This window comes from Alexandromys fortis, unplaced genomic scaffold, assembly GCF_014885135.2.
Source record: "Alexandromys fortis isolate MF-2015 unplaced genomic scaffold, M_Fortis_MF-2015_v1.1 scaffold_3, whole genome shotgun sequence".
In the NCBI taxonomy this organism is placed as follows: domain Eukaryota; kingdom Metazoa; phylum Chordata; class Mammalia; order Rodentia; family Cricetidae; genus Alexandromys; species Alexandromys fortis.
In genome coordinates this window covers 28,813,481-28,829,679 of record NW_026067909.1, presented here as the reverse complement: position 1 = coordinate 28,829,679, position 16,199 = coordinate 28,813,481, and positions in this window count along the sequence as shown.

The following is a 16,199-nucleotide window of genomic DNA, read 5'->3' as shown; positions in this document are numbered from 1 at the left end:
GCCATCCTAGGTAGGAGGCATGGACCAGCAAGGAGTCTGCAGGAAGCTGTTAGCAGGCAGGAGGGCAGGAAGATAAGCCTGGGAGGGAGGGCTAACTGGGCACGGCTGCAGCCAGGCAGCAAGATAGGCTGTGCTTGTGCAGGGTCTAACCCTAAAGCACAAAGCCAGAGAACAGAATGGAGAGAAGAGTCAGTCTTTCTGGAAGGGATTGGACCTCATGCTGCTGAATAGACGGGGACACAGAGGAGTTGCCTGTCTGATCCATTTGATGGAGGAAGGATATAAAGAAGTCAGGCTTGACGAGGGCGGTGTGGAACAGTGTGCACACTCGTGGGTGCCAGGCCAGGAGGGAGCCTGTGAGAGTGCGTGATACAGCGACCCCCGTGTGTGCGGACTTGACTGGCTGATTGAGCATGATTCTGTTTGCTGAAGTACTTCTGTGAGAGGGTGGGGCACGAGTGTGCCACGCTGCCTCAGAAGTGCTTTCCAGGCTTTTAATGAAAACATTGATTACCAAGGTTATTATCTTGGTAAAATAAAGTGCTTCTCCCACCGTGATGGGGTTTAAATTAAAACACTGGCACTAAAACACAAATGTGTAATTTGTGTTTTAATATTCACATATTTTTGTTGATTTTGTCCATGTGTGTGTTTGCGTGTGTGTGTGTTTGTCCTGACCAGCAGGGCATGAATCGGGTATCCGAACCCTGGAGGAGAGAAATGGAGGCTTCTGAATAACTTACTTAACTTGTGAACTAAGATGGCTTGACTATAACCAAATACAGGTCTTTGCTTCCGGCATGTGTTGTGTGTGTGTGTGTCTGTGTGTATGTGTATGCGTGTATGTGGTTGTCATAGGTGGACACTGAGTGTCCTCCTCAATCACTATCCACGTTATTTTTTGAGAAGGGTCTCTCATTGAATCTGAGTCTCGCAGACTGGCTGGAGTGGTGGGCTGTGAGCCTCCTGATTGGTGTGTAGCACCATGCCTGATTTTTCACCTATGTTCTGGGATGGAAGCATATATTGGTTGGCAAGTATTTTGCTGACTGAGTCATCTCCCCAGTCCCTCTGTTGAGTTCTTTTTTTAATCACCGTATTTCAAAAGAATGTTTGTCGTGTTTGAGTTGGAGGCAAGATGGGAAAGTTCTTCTTTCAGACCTGTAGACAGTGTCCAGGTCACATGACCCCAGCCAACACGCCAGCACTTGCTGTGCCTTCAGCTGGTTCACCTCAGCCAGACCTCAGTTGCCCACGAGGCAGCTTTTAACCTCACAAAAGCCACCCTGCTGGTTGAGAATCTGGGCCACCACTGGACTCAGGTCCAGGCTGCATGGCTCGATGCCTATTTTCACCCACCCCACTGTCTGTATTGCTTTACGAACATGGCATCAGTCAGCTTTCTCTCCTCGTGACAGAGTCCCGGAGAATCGCAGCTGAGAAGGTGAAAAGATTTATTCCTGCTTGTGGTGTCTGAAGCTTCAACTGGTGGTCACCCAGCTCCATTGTCTTCAGGCTTGTGGAGAGGCCCAACAACCAGAAATAAAAAAGGAAGACAAGAAGGGGTGGGGGTCTCAACACCTCCTATAAGGATATGTCCCAGTGACCTAGCCTCCTCTCCCCATCCCTTGTACTAAATGGTCTACCACCTTCCAAAAGTGTGTGTCACCCACTGTAATCCAACCCTTTGGTGGCATTTAGGAGATAGCCGTGTAAGAGGGAGGCTTCTGCTCCACCAATGCTGTACTGCGAAACACACAGAAAGAAGCAGCAGCTCCTATAATGTGCCAGAGACCCCAGGGGGAGTTCATTTGCCCCTAACCAGCCCAGGAGACCCCTTTCTTCTACACTTTATTATATTGTTGCTGCCTAAAAACCTAAGGCCTGTGGCTGGCGTGCTTTGAGAAGGTCTGCCAATCTTTCTGAAAGCTCTGCTAACTGCCGGCACATCTTAGCTGTCTGTAGGAGATTTTGGATGAAGCTACGCCCAGCTCTGTTTTAAAGACATGGTTGCTGCTGCACACTTGCGGTGTAAACAGGCGCTCTACACACCGGGAAACCAAAACATTGTGTGAAGATTTCTTTACCGCCAAATTCACCTCATCACAGTGGTCTCCCTCCAGGCTGCAACGTCTCTGAAGTCCACACAGAGAGATGATTTGAAATATGTGGTATTGGAATGATGTACATGTGTACAAACATACATAAGTGATGGGGCTCTGTATGGTAGCACATGCCTGTGATCTCAGCCCTTGGGAGACAGCGGCAGAGGATCAGGTCCATCTTTCAAGGCCATTTTCAGTTACATAAGTTTGGGGTCAGCCTGAGCTCCACGAGACCCTGTCTGCATAATAAATAAATACATGGATATTTTTGTCCTTAATAAACACAGATATTGAGAGAAGGGGCTCCTGAAATTCGAGCTTTTCGGTGAGGTGGAATAGGGGAGTTCTGGTTTGGTTCTGGGGGTGGCCCACAACTCCATGTTTAATTGTTTAACTGATGGTATCGTCTATTAGAAGATGGTGGAAACTTAGACAGTCAGATCCAGCTGGATGAAGTAGGTCGTGGCAGGGGCATCCTTGGCCTTGGCCTGTTCCTCTTTCTCTGCTTTCTGGCTGCCCATTGGTGAGCATCTCTCTTTGTTCACTACTCCGCACCACAGCTATGAAAATCTGCCTGATCACAGGCCTAGGATCACCAACAGAACCGAGTGGCCTTGGGCTGAAAACATTGAGATCAGGAGCTGCGCGATTTCCTCTCCTTGAGGCCGATTTTCTCAGCTCTTCTATCCCAGCAGCAACCAGAGCCCTGCCCCACTCCCGCCCCCCATGCTGTTTTATCCAGACACAAACTCTGCCTCAGCTCCCTGTAGGGACAACCCCAAAAGGAGGGGAAGGAGGGGAAGGTGAAGCCTGGGCAATGCTGTGAGGACCAGGGACTTTCTCACACAAGAAAGGACTTCCAGGCTTGGAACTAAGAGAGCAGCAGAGAAAGGGAGGGCTGGCCTTGGAGCTTTGACTGGCAGGGCGGCATACTTCCGGTTGATTGCTCCACACTCAGACTAGGGAGGCAGAGGCAGGTGGGTCTCTGTGAGTTTAAGGCCAACCTGGTCTACAAGAGCTAGTTCCAGGACAGGCTCCAAAACAATGCAGAGAACCCTGTCTCTGGGCAGGGGTGGGGGTGTCTCTATTAACACCACCCCTAAAGTTGTAATTAGTCTAGGTGAGATGTGGTCCCTTCCTAGCAGGCAGCGCTGAACCCCCCCATGACTGACATCTTAAGAACAAGAGAGAGAGCCCGGACAGCGGCTGGGTGATGGAGGAAGGTCATTGGTTAATTAATAAAGAAACTGCTTGGCCTGATAGCTTAGGACACAGGTGGGTGGAATAAACCGAACAGAACGCTGGGAGGAAGAGGAAGTGAGGTAAGACGCCTCAGGCAGACGCCACGCCTGCTGCTCTCCGGGGCAGACGCAGCTCAGCGAAGCTCCAAGCTCCGACCCAGGCTAGAATCTTCCTGGTAAGTGTCGTGGTGCTACACACATGAATAGAAATCGGCCAAGCAGTGTTTATATGAATACAGTTTGTGTGGCGTTATTTTGGGGCATAAGCTAACCAGGCGGCTGGGAGCTGGGTGGCAGGAATGCAGCCCAAAGCTCACCACAACAGCTGGGGAGACTAGAAAGCCAGAAACTGCCTGCAAAGCCCGGGTGGTGTTTGAGGCCAGCAAGACACCTCGGCAGATGCATTAGGCCTGGCTTTGTCCCCCTAAGCTAATGGTGAAGACCCAGTCTCAGTACTGTGGCCTGGCGGCACTAGGCTGGGGTAGCTACAGGCGCTGACTCAGAGCCCCAAAGAGAAAAGGAGCGACAGAGAGCAGGCAGCACCTTTAAAAAGGGCATTGCAGGGAGGCTGCGGGGTGGCAGCAGGAGTGGGGGGATCGGCTCCAGGAATAGAGGCAGGGTGGGGGGTCCCAGGACAGAAGGGAGTCATGTGTCGTGTCAAGACTTTGCCTGGGAGAACTGGCTTATGAAGTGGCTTCACCCCCTACAACCTGCCAGTGAGAGGTTCACCAAATCACACCTGGCTGAAGTTCCTGGGCAGGGAGTTCTCAGGCAGGCTGATGTCCTTAACCTACTGGATGAGGTGCTGAACAGGCCTGAAGTCCCCTGCAGTGATGGCAGGGCACACCTCTATGCCAACTGCAGCTAGGCATTGCCCTGAGGGATGCAGACAGTGTGAAATGCCCCAGTTCACCTTTGAGAAGAGGCCCATAGCAGGCAATGTGGGTGAGCTAGGGAGGATGGCCCTCCACCACCCTGGGTGCTATTGACTTTAGAATACAGAAGCAGCGGGGACTCTGAAGTTCACCTTTCAAGAGGCTTTAAGAAACTCCGCACAGGCAGGTGTTGCAGGTGAGGCTCGTGAAGTCCAGGCTCAGAGCCAGGTGGTACACACCCGCTATCCCAGAAGGTCAAGGTCACTTTAAGCCACCTGGTGAGTTCAAGGCCCTGGGAACAGGAGGAAGGGTTGAACTAAGGCTGGGAGGGAAGGGGAGGAGTCTTTGATGACAGAAAGCTTGTAGCTCTCAGCGCTTACTGTTTTTGCATCTACACACATAGCACCAACACCCTTTCCCTTGTACCCAGAGCCAGCAGGTAAAACTTCAGCTCCTGACCCTCCAACTCTGTCGTCATTCTTGGTGGTGGGCTTTTAGAATAAATTGGACGGAATGGGCCACCTATTCTAAGCCCTCCGTTCTGGCGCATCGCGGGCCGTTGCTCCAGGGGTGCGAGGCAACTCAGTGACAGGCAGAGCTGATTTCAGATCTGATTGCAGCAAGCAGGGCAGTGTAATTGCCAATCAGGCGGAAGAGATGAGATTCAGAACTGCATCATGGGCAGCCCCACCTTGGAGTCATCCGGAGCAGGCAGCACTGGCTACTGCCACTCAGACCCTGAGCCCACCACTCACAGAGCGGCGAGGCTGAGAAACCCCTGCATTGTCACACTGAGCCACTGGACCCCTGCTGGGCCCTGCAAGCCCCAATCAGGGGCCTCTTGGGAAGCTGCCCCTTCCTGAGATTGCAGGGGAGGCCAGGAGGGCCTCGGGGTCTTTAATGAACTCGACATCAGCTGCAGACTCAAGACTCAGCTGACACCACAGCACCAGGGCTGGCCGCAGGCCTAGGGGCTGCTGCTGGCCACATCTGCCTGGTCTTGCAATGGGTTCAGACTGGGACACCACCTGAGGTGAGAGGCGTCCCGATGCACTCACAGTCCTCCGCAGATCTCGGAGTGAAATCACACACTCTGAATTTGAATATGAAGGCTAATAAATGAGCCACGAAATCAAAACTCCTCGTATATCAAATGCGAACTGCACAGCAGACGGGACTTTAAATAGATCTATGGAGACACGCTTCAAAATGGGCAATCTGGTTATGAAAACTCAAGTGGTAAGCGTGACTTTGGGGAGCACATGGCGGGGCCAGCACACGGCAGATGGACTCTGCTCCCGCCTGCGATGGTCGAGCCTATGTGGTCTGTCTTCTTGCTCCGTGTTCAGACCTATGACAGGGTCTTTGCTTCTGCCTCCCACCTGACCCGTTTAAAGGCTCTGGCTGCCTTCCCCAGGATTTGTCAAAGGGAGTGAGCATGGGTTTTTTCTGTCTCTCTGACCTGTGTGGACATGTAGGAACTGTGTCTTAAGGTGGCTGGTGTCTCCCATCCTGAGGGCAATGCTCTGTACAGCTTGATGGACTTGGCTGTGCGGATAAAGAGGAAGAGAGACCTTAAGGGAGAGAGGGGAAAGGAAGAGGGCAAGGAGGAGGGAGACGGGAGAAAGGAGGAGGAAGGAAGGGGAGAGGAAATTGAATGAAGGGAGGCAAGGAGGGGAAGGAGAGAGGGAGGGGAAAGGAGGAAGGGAGGGAGGGAAAAGGGGGAAGGGAGAGAGGGAATGGGGGAGGAAGATGGGGAAACCTATGAGTAGCCCTAATGGTGAAATGACTTTTATTTTTGCCATCCCTCACTTGCATTCTCTAAGAGATAATGAAACACGTCTTATTTTAGGGGTGAGGCTCCAAGGGGCCTACCTGGTACCACAGGACATGTACAAGCCTGATTTAAGCCTAGCTATACAGGTATGCAGGCAGACAGACAGGCAGACACAGGGTCTGTGAACTTGAAAAGGCAGTGTATTCCCTTTGTCAATGTTTTGGGAAAAATAAACTCTCACTTCATCCACGGACCTGCATTTGTCACAGGCAGGAACTACCTTCTCATCTGTGATGCCCGTGCCAAGAGCGAGAAAGTCTGGGTTCTAAAAAAAGTTTTTAGATTTACTTATTGTGTGAGCATTTGCTTACATAAATGAAAGAGCACCATGTGCTTGCCTGATGCCCGGGAAGGTCAGAGGAGGATGTCTTGATTTTGTTTTCACAGGAAGTAAGAGGTTGTGGATTCATTCTGTGTAAAGAAAATTAAGTTTTGATCAAAAAAGACCCCCAGAAAAAAAATCTCTGATAGGAACAGATGGCCCAGATGATCCAATGTCTCAGAGCACCTCTGTTGCAGTGTCCTCTGAGCTCTCCATCCAGAGCAGCCTCAAGACTGCTGGCTGAGATGGTCTACCCTCAGAATACTCCAGTCAGGACTTGACCATAATCCTAAGTTTTCTTTGGATCCCCATACGAAAATCAGCAGGAAGTAACCTAGAAAACTACACCCACATCTCCCCCCAAAATGGATTATGGATGTTTGTCTTTGTTTAGTGTGTTGGTTATAAGTTACTCAGTTAAAATTATTTCCTTCTTGGGTCTCTGAGGGAGTTGAAGACTAGATAGTTATAGTTTTTCTTTTCTTTTCTTTTTTTTTTTTTTTTTTTTTTTGGTTTTTCGAGACAGGGTTTCTCTGAGGTTTTGGAGCTTGTCCTGGAACTAGCTCTTGTAGACCAGGCTGGTCTCGAACTCACAGAGATCCACCTGCCTCTGCCTCCCGAGTGCTGGGATTAAAGGCGTGCGCCACCACCGCCCGGCTATAGTTTTTCTTGTTTACCTGACGCAGAAAGCAAGTTATGCTAGAAAGTAAATTAGGTACAAGACTTTGGACTCACCAAGATAGGAGAGATATGGAGTATTTTCTCTGAATTTGTCAAATGCAAATGAACTAGACAGTGTTGATGTATTTATTGCCTGTATATATTGTATATAGTTATTGCACTTATTGTATATAGTTTTTCCTTATTAGTTATAGCCTTCTTTTTTTTATTTTGGACAAGAAGGGTAAATGTAGTGGCATTTCATTTGTATTTTAATAAATAAAGCTTTCATGAAGAAAATAGAGTAAAACAGGTCCACTGGTCAGCCTTACAGACCAGGCAGTAATAACACACACCTTCCTGTAATCCCAGTTGCCACACTAGTTGCTATAGAAACTGGAAGGTGCATACCTTTAACCCCAGCCCTAGAGAGGATTATAAAATGGGAAGAGACAGTCACAGTCTCATTCTGAGATTCCTGGAGACAGGATCACCATTTTCAGACTGAGGTAGAGGTAAGAGACAGTTTTGTTTTCCTGCTCTTCAGGTTGAGCCCCAATTTCTCTCTCTGAGTGTTTATTAATTGTGCTTCAGTGGGCCTTCCAGGAAGTATGAAAGTAACATGTGTAGCCAAAGACTTTGAAGATAGATGGGTCCTGGGATTTTTTTTTTTTTTTTTTGGCTTTCTACTGTCCCTCCATCACTAATTGACATCTCTTTCATGTTTTCAGATACCAGTCACCATTCTATGCCACACAGGTGCCACAGGTACTGTGATTGTTCTAGAACCCCTGCCCCATGCAATGATTTGCATAATCATTGTTAGAGTCTCTGAAAACATTTACTTAGGAAGAAATAGAACCACAGCGCTCTGTGCCCATGCTCACTCGAGGCATGTGGAGGTGCCACATAGTTGCTGCTGGCTTCTGGGTATTTGCATTAAGTAGCAGAGAGTTCATTTTGCAGCTGTTTTAGGAAATAGCAGGAAGCGATGATAGATATGACATATTCTCATGACAATTCCAAGAACGCAAGCTTTGTTCTGTTGTGTGTGTGTGTGTGTGTGTGTGTGTGTGTGTGTATGTGTGCGCGTGCGGTGTAGGTGAATAGGAACAATGGGCTGTGTCAGCAAGCACAGATATTTCTGTGAGTGTGCTTGGATGTGAGCATGGTGAAATCAAGATTCTCACACTCGGGAGTAGTTCCTGGAGGGATGAGAAGAAATATCTTCTCACCCACATAGGGAACTACAATTTGTTTTTTTGTCAAATTGACACAAACCTAGATGTATCTAGGAAGAGAGAAGCTCAATTAAGAAATTTCCTCCATCAGATTGGCATGTAGGAAAGTCTATGAGGCATTTTCTTGATTAATGATGGTTCTGGGAAGACCCAGTCCATTGTGAGTAGTGCCAGCCATGGGCAGGGGATCCTGGGAGGTACAAGAAAGCATCTGCTTCAGTTCTGCCCTGGGTTCCTTCCCACCAATGTATAGGTGGACTATACATTGTAAGCTGAAATAAACCCTGTCCTCCTCAATTGATTTAGGTCATGTTTCATCACAGCGCTAGAGCACAAAGCAGGACAGGCACCAATGATAAGCCAAGGTGATGGTGGCAGCAGCACCCAACACGGTGAACCAGTGGGTTTATTGGGATTCCTCACGGAAGCATCGGTGATGGGTGACTTACAGAAGCAGAAGACAGCTGCATGGCCAAAGCACACCCGGGCATAGGTGGCAGCTCATGAAAGCTTGAGTCATAGAGCTCACGGTATGGTCTGCAGGTGGCTCAGGTTGGAGAATGAGTCCTCCATGAAGCTGGACTTGTCTGAGGATGTCTCCAAGCAGTCCCTACTACATACACAGGTTTGGGGAGGTGTGTGTCTAGATGTTCTGCTCAGCTTCAGGGACTTCCTGGAACTTCTGAGTTGTTTACTCCCCATGTCTAATGAGCCTCCCTTTAAACATCCTGAGTCTTAACGGCTTCCCTCCAAGATGGAATGTTTCATCTCAGAGGACACACACATATATACACAGACACACTTTCACGCATACTTGTGCACACATATACACAAATGGATGGGCATGTGAACAGCCTTTAATTTCCTTTGTCTTGTCTGGGAGGCTGCCTCACTCACTGAGTGCACCCCCTCTAATTAGGTTTGTGTCTCACCTTGACTCTGCTAGTAAGGATTTTGGCAGAGCTTTAATTTTGTAAATTTAAACTTTTTCTTTATAGATTATAATTTTCACATTGTGTTTAAGAGCATTTTATCTAACCAAGAACACAATGTTTGTTTTTTTCTACATTTTCCCTAAAATTTTCCCATTTGGGAATATTAGAAAATGTTTTAAATCTGTTGGCTGTGGTGGTGTACTCCTTTAACTGCAGCACTTGAGAGGCAGAGGCAGGCAGTCTCAAAAAACGAAAATTTAAAAAAGATATATATATCATATATGATAACTTTTTAAAATTTTTGTTTTATATATATGTGTGTGTATGTATGTATATACATACATATCCTCATTTCTTCTGGTTAACTTCTGGTTATATAGTTTCGAGACCACAAGCTCTTACAAGATTAATTTTAATTTCAGAAGAATTCTGGAAAGTGTTTTCAAGACACATTTTGCATTGTGTGAGAATTCTGGTCACATCATAACCCCACTAACACCAACACTTAAAAGTGCAGTGGAGAAAGTTCGCCACCGGTAAGCAGGCTCTGAGTATCAGAGGCAGCCATGCTTCACCAATGAGCAGTACCCGAGGGTTGTGTAGGCGTGGCTTGCTCTTCTGACTCTTCTTTGTGAGTGTGTCTTTAAATATTTAGCTGACTTCACCCCCGGGCAGCTTGGTCTTATTGACGGATTTAGACAATTCTTTCTACACCTTGCATAGCTGTCAGCAGTGATTTAAAAACATCTTGGGGGTAATCTGCATCTCTCATCTTTATTTTCTGTTAGTAGTTATTTGAGCAGAGACAAACTTTTTAATTATAGATTGTGATTTTCACATCATATTTAAGTACAGTTTATACAGCTAAGAACACAATGTTTTTTCCCCTACATTTCTCCTAAAATTGCTTGTCTTTTACATTTACATCTGTATCAATTTTCAACTTGAGATGGTTTATTTTCCATGCAGCATCCAGTGGCTGAGGAGCCCCTGGCCAGCAGGACCTTCTCTTCTCCATTTCTTTGAATTCTTGTCAAAAATCAATTGCATGCATCTCTTTCTAGACTCCCTCTCCCTGAATCGATCCCTGTCTGTCTCGTTGTATTGTCTTGGTTGTTGCGGGCTGCAGGACTGAGTTCGGGGATCAGGTCATCTTAGTTCTGTGCTTTTTCAAAACCATTTTTATGACTCTAGTAACTTCTTTCCATGTAAATTTTCAAACCCGCTTGTCCGTCACAAGGAATCCTGCCAGGGATTGCTCAGAACCAGCCTCCTGTCTGCAGATGGATTTCCACAGAGGTGACAAGCTGCTCTCACCTTCTGATCCACAAAGAGATACTGAACTATGTGCAGGCCTTTTTCATCATGCTAGGATTTTTAACACGCATGTTCTGTCCTCTATCCTGTGATATTAACATCTAAATATTTCATTTTTATGATCTGGTTGAAAGGTTGTGTAAACGCTAATCCCAGTTGTTTTTTGCTAATCATATATGCACGTCTTCCACGTTGCTATGTGTATGCTCTTGTTAAATGCACCATTAGCTTTAGGACATTTTATGTAGATTCTGCAGGATTTGTGTGCAACAATCACATTTGTGTGTAGCGGTAAAGAGATGTGTAGTCTCTTCAGTCTATGTTTTCCTCTTGCCCTTATCTCCTCTCACAGGGAAAGACTCTTATGGATATTGAGTACAAACAGTGGTGAGGTTAAATGCCTTACTCTGCTCTAGTCTTGTATGGCTTGTTTGTTGTTTTTTAATTATCACTAATTTTTAAGACAGGATCTTGCTGAACAGCCCAGACCCAGACTGGCATTGAACGCACAGCAATCTCCTGGCTTTGGTGTCTCCCACGCTGACATCACAGGCATGTGCCACTGTATCCCACTCACTCCCATTCTTCTAAGTTAGTCTTCCAGTGCCTGCAGAAAGATAGCTGCAGCTTGCGGGACAGACTGGCTTTGTGGGGTACAAAAAAAAATCCTGGTTTGCTGAGGTTTCTATCAGGGGTCAGTGCATTGGGCCCAGGGCTTCCCCAGCCTCTGCTTGGACAACCATGCCAGCTTTTGTATGGAGCAGAAGCAGCATGTATGAGGGATACATAGACTCACAAGCACATAGAATAATAGACACTTATTCTAGAAAGTAAAGATACCCAAGAAGCTTCCCTTCCCTTCCACCCAGTTTCCACTTATCACTTCTTTTCCCTGCTGGGACCAAATGTCTAACAAGGGAGGGAGGGAGGGAGAAGTCCTTTTGGCTCTCATGGATGCTCCTGGAGGAAGACCACAGGGCACATGAGGCTGCTGGCTGTGTTGCATCCACAGGTGTGGCTCCATCAGCTTCCTCCTAGTTACTCTAGGATCCCAGAGGGCACTGGGCATGCTCAGGGTAGGTCTTCTCAGTAGGTCTTTCTCAGTTGATCTGCCTGAAAACACCCTCGCAGACTGCCAAGGCACAGGCTGGAGTCATCTGAGAGGAGGGAACCTCAATGAAGAAAATGCTGCCAGAAGATCCAGCTGTAGGAAGGATTCTTAATTAGTGATTGATGGGGGAGGGCCCAGCCCATGGTGGGTGGCGTCATCCCTAGGCTAGTGAGCCTGGGCTCTAAAAGAAAGCAGGCTGAGCAAGCCATGGGGAGCAAGTCGCTAAGCAGCACCCCTCCATGGCCTCTGCATAAGCTCCTGCCTTTGGGTTCCTGCCCTGACATTCTTCCAGGATAAATTGTGATAGGAAGTGTAAATGAGATAAGCACTTTCCAAGTTGTTTGCGGTCCTGGTGTTTTGTAGCGGTCAGTCATTTCAACTAAAGCACAGGTCAGCCACACGTGTGTTTCCGTGGTGATTCCAAATGTCGAGTTGGCAAAAAAGGGTGACCATCATACAGCCCTATCATCCACCTGCTACAGTGGATAGATATTTCTGCTTATGTTCTATTTATCCATGCTGTCTTCTTTTATTAAAATATGTATGTGACCTTATTTCTACTTTCGGAAAAGGTAGTACAGAAACATAGTCAAGCATCATTAAACAAACAAACCTTGCCTAGAAAGCTCTCCATGTTAGGTCTCAATGTGTCATTCTGTGGGGGCTGGAATGCCAGGACGATGCCCCAGCTCTGGGATGTGTGGGTCCCTGTCTGACCTGTCAGCCTGGCCAGTTTCTTCCAATATCTTCTCTCCCCATTGAGAATCTAGTTTCTCTAGCCATCTCTCCTTTGTAGATAGAATATTACAGCCACCCCAAGAGAGTTACTTTCTGTGGCTAGCCCTTGACCATTGCTTAACCACTAGTCACCCAACCAGAAACACAGGCTGTCCTGGCCCTCTGTATCCTGACCATATCCCTCACTGGTTGGTGCTTGCAGAAACACAGGAGGCATTGCTCCAGTTCAAGTGTATCTTCCATGCTTCTCATCCTAACCCCTCTGAGCTGGCTCCTTGTCAACAAGGCCCTCCCTATAGGCAGGATGCTGTGCCTTCGAGGCACACATAGGAGATGCTGATGTGGACTGTGCTGTTGGTACGCTCACAAAGCACTATAGTCATGAGGACAGCATGGCTTCCCGACATGCTAGGCTCCCATCTCTGCACCCCAGCCTCAGGAAGACCTGGGCTGAAGAGGCCTCAAACACCCTGCTTAACCTTGGCAACAGGACATGGAGCAAGAAGCTGTGAAGCAGCTGGGGACATTCCACCCACTCCTTTCTGTTTCCTTTCCAGTTGTCCCCAAAACAAACCATCCCCTTGTTCATAGTTATGAATCCTGTAGTTTGTTTCTGTAGTTTGTACTGAGTTGGATTGTGGGGTCTCCAAATGTGATGGAGATGGAACTTCAGGGTGCAGCTAGGGCATGGCTCAGCGACTGTCTGGAGTGTTCTTCACTTTCCTTCTCCCTTGCTTCCTTGTCTTCCTTCCACTTGCCAGTCCCACTCCTCCCGCTCTGCCTTCTCTAACCGCCTTCCCTTTCTCCAAACACATCCTTTGTCCCTGTTGCTCTACAACTGAAAACCTTGTCCCCACTGCTCTGCCACAACACTGATACAGATTATTTAGACCAGCCTCCTACTTTGTTTATACAGCTGGTACGCCTTATTAATGCTCTAAAAACATCTTAATAAATTAAAATACTATCTAGGGAGTGAGGAGAACATGAAAGCAGAGCAGGAACTGTTCGGAGGGGGGGGGACCCTCTTGTCTATAGTTGGCAGAATGCGAACAGCTGCTATAGAAAACACCTTACACGTGGTCCTGTGAAAAATCAAACATTACTAGAGCATTCAGAAACGCAGAATGTTAGAGAGACACCAAAGGCTCACCCCTGGTTAGGAAGGAGCTGCAGCCCAGGTTTGGAATCACCTGATGGTTCAGCAGCAGATGAATAGATAAAAGATAAGATCTGGAAGCCTTGTCTTTCAACACCTCCTTCTGAGTATGGCCACTGGCACTGAGTAAGAATTAGTTACTGAGGGTAAACCCAGTAACTAGGGAGGTGCAGCTTCTACAACCTAATTGCCACTTAAGGAAAATGTGGTATATTTACACAATGGAGGACTACACAGCAGAAAAAAATGACATCTTGAATTTTGCATGCAAATTGACGGAATTAGAAAACATCATCCTGAGTGAGGTAAGCCAGTCCCAAAAATAACGAATATGGTTATGTACTCATAAGTGGACTCTAGTCATAAACAGGGCAACGAGCCTCTATAGTTCAGGATCCTAGAGAAACTAATAAAGTGAACCCAAAGGAAAACATATAGACCCACCTGGAAATTGGAATCAGACAAAAATTTGGGAGCAAGGGGGTGGGGGGTTGAGAGAAGGGGGGTTGAGGAGAACTTGAGGAAATGGGATGGTCGAGATGGAGGAAGGACAGATATGAGAGCAAGGAAAGAGTTATCTTGATTGAGGGAGCCATTATGGGGTTAGCAAGAAACCTGGCTCTAGAAAAATGCCCAAGAACCCACAGGGATGACCACAGCTAAGACCCTAAGCAATAGAGGAGAGGGTGTCTGAACTGACCTTATCCTGTAGTCAGACTGATGATTATCTTAAATATCACCATAGAACCTTCATCCAACAACAGACAGGAACAGAGGCAATGACCTACATCGGAGCACTGGACTGAGCTCCCAAGATCTAGCTGAAGAGTGGAAGGAGGGAGAGTATGAGCATGAAATTCAAGACCATGAGGGGGTCATCCACTGAGACAATTTGCTTGAGCTAATGGCAGCTCACCAACTCCAGCTGAACTGGGAGTGAACGAGCATGGGAACAACCAAGCTCCTCTGAAGGGAGTTGACCGCTGATAGTGACACTGGGATGTGTCTCTTGCATATACAGGCTTCATGGGATCCTATTCTCTTTGGATGTAAACCTTGTTCAACCTAGACATAGTAGGGAGGGCCTTGGACTTTCCATAGGTCAGGGTGTATGGCACTCCCTTAAGTTTGAACGGGTGGTGGGGAGGGTCTGTGGAGGACACGGAGGGGACTGAGAAGAGGGGAGGGAGTGGGTGGGAATTTGGATTGGTATTTTTTTTAAGTAATAAAAAAATTATTGAAAATACTGCTGTTGGGTCCCGCCCTGCTTGTTCATTCTCGCTTGGGGGGAGGTGTGTAGATTGAGAAACTGCAGATAGAAATAGCAGAGACAGAAGAAACACATACATCGAGTAGACTCCGGAGGGCAGCCAGTGAACACTGCAGCCCGGAGTTCATGTTTCATAGCCCTTTTATACCCCAAGCCAAAAGGGAGGGCAAAAAGACCTTTTTATCCTGACACCAGGAGCAAACAAGAGTTCAAAATATTGAAGAGCAAAAACATCCAGTTATCTAGGCCAAACCTGCTATTATCTAGGCAATGTGTGTAGCCTCTTCACCTTAGGTCCGTTGTTTGACCTTGAAGGAGCAGAACAAGCTTGAACTCTCTAACCCTAAGGCAATACTGTGTGGAGCCACTTCCCTTGGCTCCCACAGGGGAGCAACTGTCACCCGTCTCTCTCATCTTGGCATCTGCTGCTCCTTCCAGTCCTCAGGAAGAGATTCCTGTATGACGAGCTGAAAAACCTCTAAGTACCAACTGTACAAAGGAGCATGTTTCCTGAGTTTCCCCATGGCCCGTAAATATTCCACCAACCTACCCAGGGGTCAGAGGCCGGACAAATGCACACCCTCCTCCACCCCAGACTCATGGACCTGTGTGATGGAAAGTGCTCTTTTCCCACACCCTCCTCCACCCCAGACTCATGGACCTGTGTGATGATGGAGAGTCCTCCTTTCCCACACCCTCCTCCACCCCAGACTCATGGACCTGTGTGATGATGGAGAGTCCTCCTTTCCCACACCCTCCTCCACCCCAGACTCATGGACCTGTGTAATGATGGAGTGTGCTCCTTTTCTTTCATGGCTGTGGCAAAAGTCCTAACAGAAACGATCCAAATGGCAGAGCTGTTTGTTTTTGCTCATGGCTTGGAGATTTGGGTCATAACATTTGGATCTTGGTTCTCTGCCTGTGGTGAGGCAGAATGTATTGCAGCAGTATGTGGCTCACATCTCGACAGGCAGGAAACAAAGAGGAAGACCCAGGGACAGGAAGAACCTCTGAAGACCTACTCCTGAGTGACCTACTTTTTCCAACTAGTCCCCACCACCTGAAGATCCTACCACCTCCCAAAATAGTGCCACCAGCTAGGGACCGAGCTTTCAACTCCTGAGCCTGTAGGGGACACTTCATATTCAAACCATCTCAAACCCTGCTGGGAGTCAGGAGATTTACCTGGCCCACTGTCAACCTCAAAGACTTAGGCTCTTTTTAAGGGAAAAACAAGAGCTGCAGATCTCCCAGGTGTCTGCACAGGGGAAAGCTATCTGCTCCATCTCCCTTGAGGCTTATCCGCAAGCAGACAGCGACCCTGACCTTTCAAGCAGCTTAAGGAGTGTGGCGGGGAGGGGGGGGGAGCGTCTTGTGCACGCAGGGGG